Raw genomic sequence first — 19,267 nt, 5'->3', positions numbered from 1 at the left:
GGTAGGACTGTCCTTACCACAGTGCTGATCAGCAGGAATGTCCCCTGTAAGTCCTGCCCTTCGGAAACAGGCAACAAAGTTGAAGCTGAAACCATTCTTTGGAACCCCACATAATAATGGGAGATTCCTCAACAGGCTATTAATAGGTAAATTTTCTCTTGCTGGATTGTGAGTATCTGAACAACTCACAGGAAATTCTTCTTAGAACTCAGCAGTATGTGAATAAACAAACATGCACTAGCATCTGGTCCAGGATAAGTAGTTAATGAAACATGCCATAGTTCACCTTGGCTCAGCGTTCCGGAACATGAAACGAATTACTGGAAGTTGAAGTGATCATTTTAGCACTAGGCTTTGGTCAGTGCACATGTTCCCTGTTCCATTTTGTTCATTTCTTCTTTCAAATGTTTCTTCTCTCTTGTCTCATAATCCAAGACAGAGTATTTCTTTTTTATCTTTTTATTCAAATACGTAGTAGTTGCTGTGGTCTTGTTGTAGACTGGGGCCTGTTCCTCAGTCTGGCTGCTGGAAGGGCTGGTAGGCGGTAGTGCTTGGCTGGCCACCTCCAGTCCAAGCCCTCTGCTAACGAGAGCCATGCTGCAGTGCTCACAATAGCCAAGGTACGAAAACAACCTAAATGTCTTCCATTGGATGACTGGATCAAGAAAATACAGTCTAAATGTACAATGGAATTTGCTTCAGCCCGTCATTTGTGACAATGTGGGTGAAGCTGGAGGGTGTTCTGCTAAGGAAAATAAGCCAGACCAAGAAAGACAAGTAGTGCATGGTATCACTTACACATGGAATCTAAAAAAGAAAGCTGAACTCCTAGAAACAGAGAGTGGAAAGATGGTTATCAGGAACTAGGGTTGGGGAAAATAGGGAGAGATTGGTCAAGGGTACAAACTTTCAGCTCTAAGATGGCTGTGGTCTGAGTATCTAATGTACAGCACGGGGACTCCAGTATTGTATAATTGAAATTATCAAGAGTAGAAACTTCTACAAGAGTAGAAACTTAAGTATTCTCACCATGAGATGGTGGGGGGAGGTTAAAAAAAGAGAGAGAGAGAGAGCTGCCTCATCCTAGATCATGCCCCCTTCCCTGGGGGCAGTCCATGGCTTTGAAGAAAGAATGAACTTGCTAAACAGAAAGCACACAAACACTAAAAAGAAAACCTCTCAAAAGAGAATGGCTGCGGAGTTTAGGCATAAAAGGCTTGACCCCTTTGGGGTGACTCTGAAGGGTCATTTAATTCCCGAGCTCTCTCCTCTTGGACTGGTGAAGGCCTTTGCTTACACTGTTTCCCTGTCATTTCTCCCTCTGCTCCATCATGCCTGGACTCTAAGATGTTGCTCGTGAAAGCACCCACCCCAACATCTTACTGTATATCAATCTCCATCTTGGAGTCTGCTTCCAGATAATCTGACTCCTGATAATGTATAACATAAACCCAGAAATACGCATTGATCGTAATTGCACAGCTTCATGAATACTTACAAAATGAACACACCCATCTAACCAGCACCCAAATCAAGAGACATCCCACGTGCTCCCCTATCACTAAAGGTAACTATTATCACTTCTAAGAGCATGCATTTGTTTAATCTGTTCTAGTACTTTACCTGAATGGTAGTATAGAGTACATCCTCCTTTCGTGTCTGGTGTCTGTTGCTCAACATTTTGTGTGATTTGTTCGTGCCGCCGCATGAGATTGTACATAGTTCATTCCCAGTGCTTCTTCCATTGTGAGATTATAACGTGGTTTATTTTTCTACTCTTTGGTTTCTGGGCATTGAGATAGTTCCAGTTTGAGGCAACTAAAAATGGTACCCAAATGAACATTCTAGAATATGTCTTTGGAGGGGCATAAGCAATCATTGTTGTAGGGGATTACATATATTTAGTTTTAGTGGACAGTATTCCAAAGTGGTTGTACCAAGTTATAGCACCACTTGAAATGCACTAGCTTGAAGACCAACACTGGGTGTTTTCCATCCTCACTCACTGTGGTGAGCATGTGGTGGCAGTGTATGGTGGTTTTGATTTGTATTTCCCTGGAGGCCAGTAAGGCACATTTTCCTATGTTTATTGGCCATTCAGATATTCTCATTTAAGAATGTCTCTTCAAGGGGCGCCTGGGTGGCTCAGTGGCTCAGTGGGTTAAAGCCTCTGCCTTCGGCTCAGGTCATGATCTCAGGGTCCTGGGATCGAGCCCCGCATCGGGCTCTCTGCTCAGCAGGGAGCCTGCCTCCTCCTCTTTCTCTCTGCCTGCCTCTCTGCCTACTTGATCTCTGTCAAATAAATAAATGAAGTCTTAAAAAAAAAAAAAAAGAATGTCTGTTCAAGTCTTTGCTCATTTTCTGTTGGGTCACAAAAACAACACTCCCTTTACTGCTGATTGCTGGAAGATCCTTACAGAGACCATCTTTGGTAGAGAAGCAAAGGGGATTGGTGTTTTGTCCGAGGACAAAGTAAGAGATAGATGAAGAAAGCATGCAGGGAAGCATGTAAGAGATGATAAACATGGGCAGCAATGCTGCTGGGAATGAGATCCATACATAGCAACAAAGTCATAGACTCATGGAGAAAAGTAAACTGAGGGAGGTAGTCAAGGAAGCCATGGGCACAGATGGGGTCCAGCTGTTGGATGCAGGAAAGCCAAAGCGGTGTCTTGAATGGATGCCACCAAGAACCACAAGAATCCACTCAATTGATAGATGAGAAATATGATGCATGATTGCCAGAACAGTTAGAAGAGGCGTTGTTTCCAGAAAGAGGTTAGAATGAAACAGAATAGTTATTGTCAGTCTTGTGTATCTGGGCAGAGTCTCAAGACCAGCAAGTGGCTCACATGGTTTTAGAGCAGAAGAGAGGAGGCACACCTTTTTCAGGTTCACGCACAACCACACGGGAGAAAGAACAAGGGCAGAGTGATCTAGAACACAAGAAAATATCATGACCTAGGTAACTCTGTTTCCAGGGAGCAGCCTGCAACCTCAGCTAGCGGGGGGGGGGGGGGGGGGGGGGACTGGAGTCAGATCTACTGTGACTTTGCCATGCCTTCCTGTGTGTCTCCAGAACCAACCACCACCCCCAAGGCCCCAGATCCAGCACTAGACCTGTCCTTTCCTTCACTAAAGGCTATTTTGAGGCAACTCCACCTCCTGCCTTTCTATTAGTTTGACGTGTAAGGGGTTTATTGTGCTGGCTCTTGAGCCCCCATGGCTGCTTGTAAAAGCTGAGACCCTGTTTTGCTCTTTTTAGACCCCTGTCTGAAGATCTTAATTGTTTTGTAAGAATAGACTCTCTTGAGGGAATCTTTATTTTAGAGATGGGACAAAGCTGGAGAAAGGAGATAACTTTCCACAGAACAAGTCTGCCCTGTTGATCCTGTCGGAACCCTGTTTGTATTGTTATAGATAGGGAATGCCGAAAAAAATTCTTTCATCTCTTTATTTCAATTGCATTTTGTTTGTTTGTTTGTTTGTTTGCACATCTGCTATGTGCTTGCTGTATACACTCTGGAGACAGAGCAGAAAACAAGACAGATGCAGGACTTTCGTGGGGAATTTGTTCCAGTTGGTCAGATAGACATTGAGCAGATAGTGCCGATAAAGTATAAGACTAGGAAGTCTGGATACCTTTCTCTCAGAGAGATAAGCCCTCTTTTATGTTCTAGTTCGCTCCTAGGAAGAAGTAATTGAAGAACCATGCAATAGGCATTTTCAACAGGGACTGATTTTGCCCCAGAGGGATAGTTAGCAACGTCTGAGAATATATTTGGTTATTCTGACTGGGAGCCACTAGCAACCAGTGGATGAAGACCAGGGATGTTTCTTAAAACCCTACGTTACCCAGGACAGCCCCCTACAACAAGGAACTATCCAGCCCCAAATGTCAAGAATGCCAAAGGTTAGAAACGGACTCATACCATCTGTCTACTACTTCAATATCTTTCCTAAACCTCCTACCGTGCACAGGCAGCCCCCATAGCAAAGAATTTACCTGGCTCCAAATTTCCCTAGTGCTGTAGCTGAGAAACAGTGCTTGTTCTGCTCCAAATTCTGGTTCTTTTGAAGCCTAGGAGTGGTTTTCCTCTACTTTTTTTTTTTTAAGCCAAATTCTTTGATATTATACTTATTACAAATAAATTATTATCATTTATCATGAGCCAAACATTGTGCTCCTAACTAAACACATCGTGAAGAACTTTACACTATCTCATTTATTCATCTGGAAAATATGAGATAAGATTATTCTCATTTTATAAATAAGAAAGCAGAGATTCAAAGAGGTTAATAGTGTTCTCAAAGTCACGCAGGCTATAAGCGGCAGAGCCGGCATCTGAAACCAGGTTTACAAAGGCTAAGCCCTTAACCATCACATTGTACCCGTCTCTTGTGATAACATCATTACTTTGCAGTTTGTTGATGTTTTGTAGTTTTCAAGGCACTTTTACAAAATTATTGCTAAAGTAGGGCTTTATAGTAAAATGCTGGCTTGAAGTCCTTTTTTAAAATAATTTTTAATTAACATATAATGTATTATTAGCCCCAAGGGTACAGGGCTGGATTGAAGTTTTAATCTTGTTTGAATCCTAGTCACTCTGTGACCTCAGATAAATTACTTGACCCTTTTCGGCTTCCGTAGCCTTATCTCTAAAAAGAGTGCAGTGAACTAATTCATTTCTTCATGCCCTTCCAGTTCTAGTCTTTTTTTTTTTTTTTTTTTTTGCTAATTAATGATATAAGGTAAAATGGTCATCGGTGTCATCGGCTATCAAGCATCTTATTCATAACCTAGAGCAAGAGATTCATTTTGTATAATGGCTCAGTGCACACACACACACACATGCGCACACACACACACACACAAGTACATACACATAACTGAAATGTAAATTTTATGGAGCATACTGAAATGGTCAGATCCAATAGATTATACCACAGAAATGAGAAATCTCCAAATGATAAAACAACAGAGATTTTGTCCTGGCTTGTGTCATATGCATCATGAGGCAGCTGGGGTCCTGCTTCACTTTGTCCTCACCCCGGGACTCAGGCTGACAGAGCAGCCTCCTTCCCAAAGGTTATCACCCTCAGTCAAGGACGGAAAGAGAACATGGCAGGTCCCACACCAGTGCTCAAAACTTCCACCTGGAGTGACACGTCTCACTTCTGCTCACATTTCTTGGACCAAGTCACCTGGCGATACCCAGAGGGTGGGGAAAAGTGATTTGACATATGCCTGGGAAAAGTACCAAAAGTATCTGCTCAACAGCATGAATGACCACCACAGATATGAACTGTGATGGTCAACCTTATGCGTCAACTTGGCTGGGGCCGTGGGGCTTGGATATTGGGTCAAACACTACTCTGGATGTTTCTGCGAGGGTGTTTTTAGAGGAGATTTACATTTAAATTAGTGGACCTTAAGTAAGGTAGGTTGTCACCCATAACGTGACATGGATGGACCTTATCCAATCAGTTGGAGGTTTGAGTAGAACCAAATACTGACCATCCCTTGAACAAGAGGGAGTTCTGCCAGGAGATAGCCTTTGGACCTGAAATTCAACATTGGCTCTTCCTGGGTCTCTAGTCTGCTGATTCATTCTGCAGATTTTGGACTTGCTAACCTCCAGATAGACTGATTCCTTAAAATAATTCTCTTTATACATATAATATATATATATATATAATATGTTTGATATATATTCTCTGTATATCATATATACTATACATAATATATTAATATATGAATTCTTGCATATATACTATATATTCTGATACAAATGTGTATCTTATATATTTTTAAAATAACTCTATACGTGGGGTGCCTGAGTGGTTCAGTGGGTTAAGCCTCTGCCTTCAGCTCAGGTCATGATCCCAGGGTCCTGGATCGAACCCTGCATTGGGCTCAGCAGGGAGCCTGCTTCCTCCTCTCTCTCTGCCTGCCTCTCTGCCTACTTGTGATCTCTCTCTCTCTCTCTCTCTCTTTCTGTTAAATAAATAAAATCTTTAAAAAAATAACTCTATATTCTATCTACTACCTATATTATATCATATCATACTATATTATATATACATCCTAGTTCTGTTACTCTGGGGACTCATGACCAATATATACCCATACTATGTAGGATGCATTCTGTTGTTCTCTTTTTCTTTCTTTCTTTTTTTTTTTTAAGATTTTATTTACTTATTAGGCAGAGAGGGAGACAGAGAGCATGGGCAGGGAGGACGGGTAGAGGAAGAGGAAGAAGCAGGTTTCTCACTAAGCAGGGAAACAGACACCCAGACATGGGGCTCCATCCCAGGATTCCGGGAACATGACCTGAGCCGAAGGCAGATGCTTAACCTACTGAGCCACAGGTGGCCCCTGTAGTTCTCTTTTTCAATTTAATTGAGTTCTATTCTATCCAGCCCTGTTCTATTTCATTTTTCTAAAAATGTTAGTGACAATCCAATAAATCTATTTCAAACTTGATCACAATCATAATCTTAAAAAGGACTGGCTTATACCCAATCGGCAGTGAAAAAGTTGGGAGCAGGCCCAAATTTTAGCCAATCAGAGATTCTTATACTGGTTTTACACAAGAAATGTTGTAGTGTGTATGTTTCTGCTCAAAGGGGAAAGAAAGCAAAACAGAGCAGTGCTTTATTTTCGAACAATCACACCCTCTCTTCTCATCAAAGGGAGCAGACTCCAATCACGTTCTTTGATACAGGAGGAGCAGATTGTTGATCTGGAAGAACATCGGCAAACCCCAAGTGACTGAACCCGGCACATGTCCAGAGTCAGACTGCAATATGTACCAAGCGTAGAAATGCCAGGCGCCTGGGTGGCTCAGTTGGTTAAGTAACTGCCTTTGGCTCAGGTCATGATCCTAGAGTCCCCGGACTGAGTCTCACATAGGGCTCCCTGCTCAGCAGGGAGTCTGCTTCTCCCTCTGACCTCTCCCCTCTCATGCTCTCTCTCTCTCTCTCTCTCATTCTCTCTCTTTCTCTCAAACAAATAAAGAAAATCTTTTTTAAAAAACCTTTAAAAAAAAAAAACAGCACATAGAAATGCCATCTTTAGGAAAATGGATGCTATGGGTTGAATTGTTAGGAAATCCCCAGTACCTCAGAATTTATGAAACAATAATAAAATCTGCGGGGGCAGACTGAACCCACACTCTAGAATGAAATTACTTATACTTACTATACAGTTAACATCTATAATTACGCAGCTTAAGATCCAGTTACTGAACGCTGGTGTCCTACCAGAGAACACCAATTAATTCTCACCAAGGAACTGCTGAAAATCATTAGCTTGTGTAAGTCTGTCCCAAAGAATTCTATTGTCATTTTATAAAGTCTTGAGTTAGACCCAGTAGGAATTATTACAAATAGATACATGGATTTGATTTAGAGTAGAGGCATTCAGGTACAAAAGAGGTCAAACCATGTTTTATGGGGTCAGTGCATGCGCAGGCCAGGTTGGCCTCATACTGCACAACAGTGGGAGACACAATGACACAAATCTGTGGAGATGGTGCCCCCTGGAGTTGTGTAACATGGTGGCATTAACCAGGTAAGCGGTCTCCCAAACAGACTGTGCCTCGCATGGGCATTTTCTCTTTGGCTTTCCCAGGTAAGCCAAGCTCTTAGCACAAGGCAATGGACCCCAAAATATTGCTTGATTCTATCTTCATATGCAAGGAAATGAGGCTTGGGGAAATTGTGATGGAGGTGGGGCGCGCATGACCAAAGGGCCACAGACGAAAAGAAACAGAGCCATTATGTAGTTATGCCACCAGTCTTCTGTCTGCTCCTCTAAAATATTTCATTCCTGACTAAAGAACAAAAGAAGAAACAAACAAATGACCATCTTCGAAATAATATAAGAATTGGAATTCTGAAGCTAGCAGTAGATAAAGGTAGAAATGTATGCATTTTCAGTGAATGCAGTTTCCGGAAACTTAACCTAACTTACAATGTACCTGAGCACAGGAAATAAAAACGGTGTCATCAAGAGCTCCTGCTGGATATGAAGAAACATGGAGGCAAGAAAAGGAGTCCCAAAGCCTGGAAGCTTCTCCCACCCAGCCTGAAGCTTGGAGTTTTGCACTTACAGCTTCTGCAGTGAGTCAGAAGATCCCTACAGCCTTGGGTCTGCCTGTTGCCTTGTTGTTTACCAAGAAGACTTCAGAGCCAAGAGTCACACTGTTTAAAAACTGTGAAAAGAGGGATTCCTTGGTGGCTCAGTTGGGTGTCTGCCTTTGGCGTAGGTGATGGTCCAGGGTCCTGGGATCAAGTCCCACATCGGGCTCCTTGCTCAGCGGGGAGCCTGCTTCTCCCTCTGCCTGCCGCTTCCCCTGCTTATGCTCTCTCTCTCACACACAAATAAATAAAATATTAAAAAAAAAAAAAAGGGCGAAACAGTGAAAAGAAGCAAGTAATTTGTCTCGCCCGGTAGAAAGGCGAGAAACATTGGGAAGATTAAAGGAGCCTCCCCCGTTCCGTCCAATGCAACCTACGTGCCGCTGGCGGGGGGGGGGGGGAAGAACTGTGTAGAAGGAGAGGGGGACAGGCAGCCTCGCAGGGGTGTTGACTCTGGGGATTGCTGCTGTGTGTGGATTCTGCATTTTTGAGAGGAGACGCATGATAGTGAGGAGAGAGTTCAAATACCTAAATGACAGGTGGATAGTGGCCACGTGAGGGGCGATGGGGACCAAGACAAGAGTAAGCTGTGGGGTTGTGGGTGATGCAGAACGTGCACTCCAAAAACAACTCCTGGCGCTGTTTGTTTTCAGACAAAATAGAACAAATCCACTTCCCCAGCAAAACGAAACACTTCTGCAGGCCCCGGGCTCCGCTCAACCCACATGTTCATAGTCCCCAGTTGAAAGGGTCAGAAGCTGGCAAGAGCTTCGTCTCCATGTTTTCTGAAGGTCACGATTCTGCCCCTTCACTGTTCCTTTCATGGGCCACTTGAGTTCTGCTCTAAGTACAGTCTGCCTCGGGCAATTCGCCCAAGAACCGGGTGATAATTCTTCTTGAAAACAAAGGTAGAGGGGCACCTGGGTGGCTCAGTGGGTTAAAGCCTCTGCCTTCGGCTCAGGTCATGATCCCAGGGTCCTGGGATCGAGCCCCGCATCGGGCTGTCTGCTCCGCGGAGAGCCTGCTTCCTCCTCTCTCTCTCTCTGCCTGCCTCTCTGCCTACTTGTGATCTCTGTCAAATAAATAAATAAAATCTAAAAAAAAAAAAAAAAAAACAAAGGTAGAGAGAATAATATTCATTATATCCCTGTGTGGCTGTTTAGTAGGCTAGGGTTTAGAATCAGTATAAATTAAGGAAGATTTTGTATTGATCAGTACAATCTGGGTATAAAAATGTGTTTATTTCTAGAGTATTTAAACTTTGCCTCTCCTAGCTAGCAAAGCCATTAAACCCGTAATAAATAGCAGAAAAGACTTATTGTCCTTCCTATGAGTCAGACTCCACAGACTTACATGGATCATCTCATTCTGAATCACTAAACGTTTGCAATAACTCTCCAAGGTGGGTGTTGTTATGACCCTCATTTTTCAGGTGAGAATGCAGAGTTACCAAGAGGCTAAGCGACTTTCCTGAAGCCGCACCAGAAGTGGCGGAGATGGGAATTGAAGCCGCCGGGGGAAGGGGGGGGGGGCGTGGTCCAGTCAGCACCCATAAATCTAAGTAAGTCACCAGCATGAAATCTCTTGCCCTCCGCGCACTCCACCAACTCTTTTTTGAATTTTGGCCAGACCAGTGGCAGGAGTCATCCCAGAGCCTTAGACCTGTAGCCGTCCCTGGTTGCATTGCCTGGCAGAAAGACAGATAGATACATTATGGGTGCTCTTTGCAGACTCTTGAGTTCTGTTTCTGATTGAAACGTCATAATCTTTGTTGAGATTCCTCAGACTGGTGAGGGCTTCAGAGTCTAGCTGCATTTTTGTGGCCAACAGGAGCGCGAAAAAGAATGTCCAAGTTAGGCATGGACCAACGGTCAAGAGTCCTAGTAGCATGAAAGCTTGATGCATGAGTTACAACTGGTGTCTGGTCCCTAGGGCTAAGACTCCCCAAACTGGGGAAACTAGTGGTTTCCTCTTGATCTCCCAGGCACCGTGCCAGATACAGAAGGCATGCAGGCTCCCCGAGGAGTAAAAGTGTTTTGGGGTTCAGAAAGTTGGGACACTTGCTGGGGATTAACAGAGAGAAGTTTTTAAGTTCAATGCCATTCAAGTTGCTCTCGGCTTCAATACCAGAGACTTGGTGTAAGTTCCCTAGAGAAATAGGGAGATGAAGGGATTTTTCATGAATCAAAAGGCAAAGGAGAGCCAGGCTAACAGACACCCCAAAGAAGTGGAGGGAGCAAAGCTGTCTTGCTTGTGACTTAATAAAGGTGTTTGGCCCAAGTGGGAGGACATTTTCATATCTTCTGCCTTTAACAGGCTGTAGCTGTAGTAATGTATCATCTGCTTTCTCTCTGTCCGGCTGGGGCTCGGGGTTCCTCCTTACCTGTCTTAGTCTTACTTTCGCTATTTCTGGCCCTTAACTCACTTGAGTTTGAGCCATGTCTTCCGCCTGGCCCTCTGGCTCTGCCCACCCACCCCTAGCCTCTGCCTCAGAGCTATCTCATCTTTTCTCAGTGTGGACCAGCGGTAGGTCTTCAGGTTCCCCGCTCTGCTGCCTTCCAGGCTTTCCTGGAGCTTCAGGATCTCCTGGACCCTTGGACAGGGAACTGCCTAGAGAAACTCGAAGTCAAGGCTTCCCTCCACCAACCACAAAGGTGGACACCAGACTTACTTTGACGTGGCTATTGCCAAGTCGGGCACCCTGGGAAGTGGTGGTCCCTTTCCAGAGTCTTGACTGAGGAGGACGTAGAAATCTCTCTTCCTATTGGCTTTCTTCTCCAGGTTTTAAGCTTTATCCCAAGGAAAGGATAGCTGGACGTGCCCTCTGATCACTTCATCGCCCTTCTCTCTTTCTGGTCACCTTCTCCATCGGTTAGAAGAAGCGAACTTTAGTCTTATTTTTCCTGACATTGTAGTCACCTTTAAACCTGGAACAGCAAGCCTCATATCCTGGGTTTCATGAGCCGAAAAGATAGCTTTTTTTTTTTTTCTTTAAGATTTTATTTGAGAGAGAGCGGGAGAATGAGAGCAAGAGAGAGATCATGAGCAGGAAGGTGGAGTAGAGGGAGAAGCAGACTCCCTATTGAGCAGGAAGCCCAAGGCAGGGCTCGATCCCAAGACCCTGAGATCATGAACCAAGACGAAGGCAGAGGCTTAACCCACGGAGCCACCCAGGCACTGCGAAAGGATGATTTTCTATATGATGTAGAAGTCTAGGAATTAGTGCACCGGGCTTGATACAGTGCTTGATACAGGGCTTGATACCTTGATACCTTGATACAGTAATGAACTCGACCACTAAAAGCTGCAGCAAACTCTCCTTTTCTCTCCCCATAAAGATTTTACTGTTTTTACAAAGAGGGCAAGCACATTATATCTACCACTCTTAATAATAGCTTCTTGCCAGAAGCCCGAGAATGCAATAAAACAAGATTCAAAGGTATAACTGAAATGCACATCTTTAACATTCGCAAGCTGTGATTTTAAAACAACCACAGTCTAACCATTCCCTCAAGGTCTCTCTCCGTTGAAGGTGCGCACATAATTAAATTGGGAGCCTGTTTCTGCTCCGGAAGTGGATTCCTACTTCATTCCAGCTGAGCTACTCGTTACTCATTTTCAGAACAGGTGCCGGGCAGCTAGGCCCTAATCTGTGTCCACAAGCCACAGAGACCTTCTCCATGGGTCTTTTGGGAAAAACCAACTATTTTCGGCATGCAGCAAGTGATCCTGAAGCCAGAAAGAACAGTACAGGGTCTGGGAAAACAGTCGGCCCCTGGGAGACATAAACTGTGGTCCTTGCTTTGTGATTCTTGACCTCTGTGATTTAAAGAAACTTAAGGTGACTCACCCTTCAGACATTAGTTTCCTCATCCGATAAAATGCTCTCACCAAGCTCCATTCTCCAAACCTGTGTCTTTACTAAAAATATTCCAGCAGCAGTCCTGTGCGCCACCCTCCCCGCAGCATTTTCATAAAATGTTGTGAAATGCTGCCCTCTTGTGTTTTTCAGGGCTCATCTAGTTTCAATTTTAAAAAAATAAATTCTTAATTTTATTTTTTTTTTTTTTTAAAGATTTTATTTATTTATTTGACAGAGAGATCACAAGTAGGCAGAGAGGCAGGCAGAGAGAGAGAGAGGAGGAAGCAGGCTCCCCGCTGAGCAGAGAGCCCGATGCGGGACTCGATCCCAGGACCCTGAGATCATGACCTGAGCCGAAGGCAGTGGCTTAACCCACTGAGCCACCCAGGCGCCCCATAAATTCTTAATTTTAAATGGATGAAAACAGCTTAAAATTTTTTAATTTGAAAATTGGCCCGTTACGTTCAGCTCCCATTGTGCCAAATATTACTGATACTTGGTTAAAAGAAAAAATAAAAGTCCTTTTCTAAATGCCAACCCCTGTCCATTAAGGTGGTCACCCTTTCTCTTTCTTTCTTTCTTTCTTTCCCTTTCTTTCTTCCTTCCTTCCTTCCTTTCCTTCTTTCTCTTTCTTTCTTTCTTTTTAAAAAAGATTTACTTATTTATTTTGGTGAAAGAGAGCGTGCAAGCAGGGGAGGGGTAAAGGGAAAGAGAGAATCCCAAGCAGACTCTCTACTGAGCATGGAGCCCCACGGGGCCGGGGCCGGGGGGGGGGGGGGACGGAGGGGTGGGGGTGGGGTAGGAGGCAGGACTCCATCTCCCTGAGACCATGACCTGAGCTTTAACCGAGTCAGATGTGCCCAACCGACTGAGCCACCCAGGTGGTCATGCTTTGATTTGGAATGAACCAGTCCAAACACAAATTCCAGTGCCTAGGATCACTTCAGGAATTTTAAATGATTGCAGTTTTTTTCGGTGAGGCACCATGGGAATCCTATTTTTTTAAATGACTATTTTAACAGAAGTATAATATACATTAAGAAAAAGTCACAAACCGAAGTGCATAGCTCAGTCAGTTATCAAAAGTGATCCCAATTCTATATCCAACACAGTTGAGGGAGGAGAAGGGATAATACCGGGGCCACAAAAGTCTTCCCCAGGTCCCCTTCCTAATCACTACTCAGTTCTTTCTCCCCAGAGCTAACCATTCTCTTGACTGCTGATACAGACTTGTGAGGTGAGGGCAAAGGGCAAGCATTCCGTATCTTGATCTGGGCTGGGTGTGGAGGGGGGTGTCACATTTTATTTATTCCACACAGAAAAATACACTGAACTCCATATTTAAGATTTGTACGTTTTGCTCCATGCAGATTATACTCAGTAATCTATCCTAGCTTTTCTAGCTCTTCTCAGGGGTAGATCTGGCCCCAAATAACCTTCCTTTGAAGTCAACACCTTACATAACCATAGCACAATGATCAAAACCAGGAAACTAAAATTGGTACTATTGCTACTTACTAAAATGCAGATGTTTTTCCAGTTTTCATTAGTTTTCAACTATTGTCCTTTTTCTATTCCAAGGTGTAACCCAGAACCCCGTTTATGTGTTATTTCTCTTTCATCTGCTCCAGTCTGTTTCAGTTCCAACTGGAAGCAGAACTTTCCAGTTGGAATTGAAAGAGACACACAAATCCAGTCACACCTGGCATTTCGTGCTGCGTAACAGTTTCTCTGGAGACAGGACTCTAGATTTCACTAGATCTCCAAGTTTTGTTGTGTGTTTTTTGTTTGTTTGTTGGTTGGTTGGTTGGTCCCAGTAAAATAACTGTCACTAAGAAAATGTGGCCCTGTCCCCAGGTGTCATTGTTTTTCTCAAGGAGTGTCCATCGGATCAGACCCCCTCTGTTCATCTCCTGGAATGCAGAAAGTAGCACTGTCTCTGTCTTAAGAGCTTAGACATCCAAGAGATGTCTTTTTCTTTCTTTTTTTTTAAAGATTTTATTTATTTATTTGACAGAGAGAGAGGGAACACAAACAGGGGATGTGGAAGAAGAAGAAGCAGGCTCTCCGCTGAGCAGAGAGCCCTGCGTGGGGCTTGATGCCAGGACCCTGGGATCACGACCCAAGCCGAAAGCACATACCTAAAGACTGAGCCACCCAGGTGCCCCCCAAGAGATGTCTTTACTGTCCCTTGCAGGCTGGCGCACTGGTGGTCCTGGTAGACTGTTGCTGCACCATTGATTCCCTGTACTAATATCACTGGCACGTAGCTGGGTATGGTGGCCTTGGACATCATTCTTGGAGCTAGAAACCCTCTGGTTGTGTATGGCCAGGTAAATAGGATGGTGAGAAGATGTACAGGTGTGTGTGTGTGAGAGAGAGAGAGAGAGAGAGAACGGTGAATGTAGAGCAGGGAAAAGGGTAAAGTAGGGAAAGCAGCAGCTTGGACAGAAAAAGACAATATGGTGAACCCCTGCTATGTGCTGGACACTTGATAGGCCTCATCTCATTTAACCTTCCCATTGACTCCATCCAGTTAGGCGTTTGGCTATCTGTTTAGTAATGAAAAATCTGAAGGCGACTACATAATTTGCTTAAGTGTCGACATTGGGATTAAAGACATGTACGGACAGATTTCCCATTAAATATTAGCACTTCTGGGCTGCCATGAGAATTATAGTATAACATGATACAATGGGATATAGAATTATAGTATAACAGGATACAATGGGATATAGAGTTATAACACAATACATTGTTATAGAGAATTCTAGTCTAACAGGGTACAATGTGATAGAGAAGTATAGTATAACAGGATACGATGTGATATAGAATTGTAGATAACATAATACATATGATAGAGAATTATAGTATAACATGATACGATGGGATACAGAATTGCAGTATAACAGGTTACAATGGATACAGAATTATAGTATAACAGTATACGATGGGATATACATAGGAATAAGAAAGAGATAACTGATCTTCCTAGGAAGATTTACTATATGCATCAGCCAATTTATCTTAGTTCGTTCTCCTAACAATGCTGTGAGTTCAAGACTACCATTTTGCCTATTGAACAGACCCTGGAACTGGATCTCAAAAGATCATGTTATTTCCCTAAGGTCACACAGTTACGTAGTAGAACAGGAATTCAGATGAAGTCAGCGGATGGCTGAGTCACTTGCTCCCATGTTCCAGGACAGCATCTAGCCTCAGAGAAGCCCAAAGGTAGGTGCTGGGGTGGGGGCGGGGGGGTGGCATTAGAGGAGAAGTGTCGTCTGTGCGAGTCACAAGGAAAGCAGAGGTTGACTACCTACGCCTGTGCTTCAGCAAGCAGCTGAAACAGAGTACTGAATTGCAAAAGGCCAAGAAGATTCCATCTAAATGAGGAGCTTACTGAAAATGTGGAAAACCACTGAATAAATTCTCTCACCTTTTTGCAGTGATGGTGCTCTATTGGAGAGTATCAGCAAAAGATAATTTTTTATGGAAAATAGACCCATGAGGATTTAAAAGTTAGTTTCAGGATAAAAAAAAAAATGCTCCAAACAGCTTATGTCAGTGATATAGGTTGGTTTTGATTCCTTATTGGCTTGTGAAATATTTGGAATGGGTTGAAACCAGCATCGAAAAAGGAAGCAATAGGAGAGACTATAAACGAGCCATTTAACATAGTAAAAGTGTAAATTGTTTCATGAAGATTTGTTTGTAAGTGTGTGTGTGGTAGAGTGTGTATGTGTGTAAGGGATCATGATATAGTTTTCTCATTGTAAGGAGAAAAGTTTTAAAAATACTAAGATACTTGGTGACAGTATTGCATGGTTTGTAAAACAAAAAAAGGAAAACGTGTTTTTGGTGCTAGAGACATCGAGGTTCAAATAGTCGCCCAACTATGATTTTCATGAGAACCCAAATCTAGGCTGCTTGCTCCCTTGCTGCTCTCCAATGGGAGGACCTTGTGGGAAAGGTTTAGAGAGTCTCCTGTATTTTCATCAGGAAGCTCATCTCTCTTATTTCTGCTTACAAAATATTGTGAAATGCATTTCTGGAGGGCTCTGAACATGATGGACTGGACCCCACAGAACTTTGCACATACTTCTCACGTATCATCTGTCATGGTGTCTTTCTCGCTCTCTCCACACCTGGGAGAATCCGAAGGTTGTTAAGGAGCCAGGGCTAACACTTGACTCAAAGAGTCTGAGATACCTTTGGTATAGAAAAGATTTATTATTAGAATAATTTCTTACCAGATGGTTTATACCTGAGACCTGTCTAAATGCCCAAGCTTTAGGGGGATCCTTGGGAAGGAGAAGACCAGGAGGTCATCTAGTTATGGAGAAACAGAAAATGATTACACTCCAAAGGAATCTGAACTCCCTTTTGGCAAGTACCCTCCATTTTTCCAGGCTCCCTGCCCAAACATAGTTTCCCTCGGCCCCTTGCAGGTGTCTACACGATGCAGTGGGAGTCATTTCACAGCAGAAGTGTGGGCTGGGGAACACCTGGCTCGGTATCAGAACACATAGTCTGAAAGAGGGGAGGGGACTCACCTTCTGGATGTTTCCCCAGCCCTCCCCTTTGCAACTAGATTCCTCTTCCCTGGAATTTAACTCCTGGAGTAGAGACCATCATTACATGTTCTCAAAGTCAGAAAACATACACACAATTTCTTAAAAAAATCAAGACAATCTCTGTAAAAACCATAAAAGCAAGGCATAATAATTATCAAGAACGTTAGCAATAGAGAGCAACCAAAAATATCCCATGACTCATGGAAAACCTTGGTCTGTACCTTGGTATATATATTCTTCCGGATCTTCTTTATTCCTAGAGGACACAGTTGCTTTCTGATTATCCTTGTCACTGAAACTTCACACAGAGTCACGACCATTCCCTCAGGTAATTCCTACAACTGTAATGACTGCCTTTCCTGAGTCAAATGGTACACATAGTTTGAAGTTCCTCTGTTTCAGAACCAGTTTCCATACACATTTCCAATCCCTCTCTGCCCTCTCATCTCCCAGCGCAACCTGGACATACGTCGACCCTCAGAGCAGTGTTGCTGTTCGGCTGTAGTCCATAATATCCCCTTTGGCTGCGGAATTATTTGATAAAATAAAGTGTCTGGTTATTCCTGTGAAGGATATCAGAATATGCCAGCCACTCACCCCCCATGTTTGCACTTTGGTATGCGGCTTATTTTGAACTAAAAGCTATGAGAAGTAGATAAAAGACCGACTCTCCGCCCTCCCCCAATTTGCTAAAACAGGACAGAACTTGATAAAATTTCCTCCCCTCCCCCCACCCTACCTTTCAGGATGGACACATTAATCACCAGAGACAATTCTAAACCCCTACCAGCCTAGAGATGCCACCAGAGGAATCTACATCACAAATCTTGCTAAAACTAGCTCTCATCTACCATTACTTTTCCCATATAGTTGCCTTCCCGTGATTTGCTGGCCCTAGAAGCTTGAAGTCCTTTTTCTTTGGCTTGCCAGCTCTAAAAATTTATTGTTCTTTTGCTACTATGTGCTATGGAAGCCAAGTTCAAATCACACCGTTGAGTTCCTCATCACTGGGGACTCCCATGTGAATGCACAAGGCATATGTTAATAAACTTCTGTTTGTGTTTCTCTTCTTAATCGGTCTTTCATTAGCCTAACTAACTGATTGAGTTCCCTAAGAGAGGTAGACGAAAAAGAATTTTGTCCTTCCCTAGACCTTCAAACACAAATATTTTTATCCATCTATTGCATGATTAAAATGCATTCAAGGGACAACTTTGATAAATCTTAGATATAAATGCTGTGAATTGAAGTTCATGGGTACAAGTGCTTAGAAGTATTGGTATAACCAGGAAGCACAGAGGAGTTAGATTTTTACCTCTTGTGATGTGACCAATAGTGGACAAGAGACAGGGAGTCGGGTTTTATTTTATTTTAAATTATTTTACTTACTTCTCAGAAAGAGAGAGAGAGAGCACAAGTAGGGGGAGCTGCAGGCAGAGGGAGAAGCATGATCTCCACTGAGCAGGGAACCCGTGGGAGTCGATCCCATGACCCGGGGATCATTACCAGAGCTGAAGGCAGACACTCAAGTGACTGAGCCACCCAGACCCAGCCCAGGAGTTTGTCTTCTAAGAGGTATCCCTAAAAGCAGTATAGCAGCAGGGAAAAAAAGAGAGAGAGAGAGAAAGAGAGAAGAAGAAGAAGAAAAAGTAGTTACAAGATAGGAGATGCCAATGATTTGCACATGAGCACTTCTCAAATTTTATACCACAAACACAACTCCTAATCCTTAGAGGTGAATTCCACTTCCTCCCTGGAGCGTGTGTAGGGTCAGGGCGCAGAGACACTGAAAGGGTGAAGAGTAAACACGCCCATAAGAGCTAATTAAACAGTCTTTGTAATACGCTGGCTAGACAGAGTATGTCATTTTGCACACTCGTGAGCAACGTGTGAGAGTACTAGTGTCTCTCCAGCTTTGCCAGCAGAATACACCATCGTTCTAATTAACTTGCATCACTCTGAGAAGTAGCAAATGGTGCTTCTCCTTTTCATTTGAATTTAATTTTGACAAGATTGAAGTTCTTTCTATAGTAGTGCAAGGAATACTTTGTATCTTTCTAGAGGGCTGTTTTCTGCATGTGGGTTTTGGTCCTTTTTCATTTCATGTCTAAGAGTTCTGTACCTGTTAGCGATATTAGTTCTTTATCTGCAGTATATGCTGCAAATATTGTCTTCTACTTTGTAATTTGGCTTTTGACTTTGCTTACAGAGCTTTCTACCATGCAACTTCCTTTCATTTCTCTTTCATTTTTATCTTGTTGAGTTTATATTCTTTCCTTTTACTGTATCTGAATTTTTAGACATATTCAGAAAGCATTTCCTTACAGGTTTCAAAAAAAAAATCTATCTACTTTTAGTTTCCTTTTAGTATTTGCATGGCGTCTTTTTTATAATTAGTTTCTTTTTTTTATAATTAGGTTTCTTATTCATTTGTTCTTTTCTGTATTCTCTCTGTGCTAGTAGGAATTAGGGAACACAATTCTATCTCTCTCTAAGTAGATTTCCAGGTGTCCCAACAGGATCTTGGTCCCAGGGCCTGGAGATGCTAACTTTTTCATACATTACATTTCCATATAGATTTGTCCTTCCTAGTATATTTCATTGATTGGTGTGTCTATTCATGAACTAGTGCAACACTCTTGTGAGAGCTTTCTTATGTATTTGACTATCTGACAGATTTCTG

At 43.0% G+C, this 19,267-nt stretch overlaps 1 long non-coding RNA gene across 1 annotated transcript in view; it reads right to left on the bottom strand.

Annotated features, from left to right (window-relative positions):
- LOC131826456 (uncharacterized) overlaps positions 1-12,100 on the bottom strand; it is a 45,426-nt gene extending 33,326 nt beyond the window's left edge. The window contains exon 1 of the long non-coding RNA XR_009351603.1: positions 11,996-12,100. This is a non-coding gene — a long non-coding RNA (uncharacterized LOC131826456). The remainder of the gene's footprint in view (positions 1-11,995) is intronic.
- Positions 12,101-19,267: the final 7,167 nt, after the last annotated feature.

Source organism: Mustela lutreola, chromosome 3 (genome assembly GCF_030435805.1).
Source record: "Mustela lutreola isolate mMusLut2 chromosome 3, mMusLut2.pri, whole genome shotgun sequence".
Taxonomy (NCBI): domain Eukaryota; kingdom Metazoa; phylum Chordata; class Mammalia; order Carnivora; family Mustelidae; genus Mustela; species Mustela lutreola.
The sequence above is the reverse complement of the archived record's forward strand: the minus strand, read 5'-3'. Positions and strand labels throughout refer to the sequence as shown.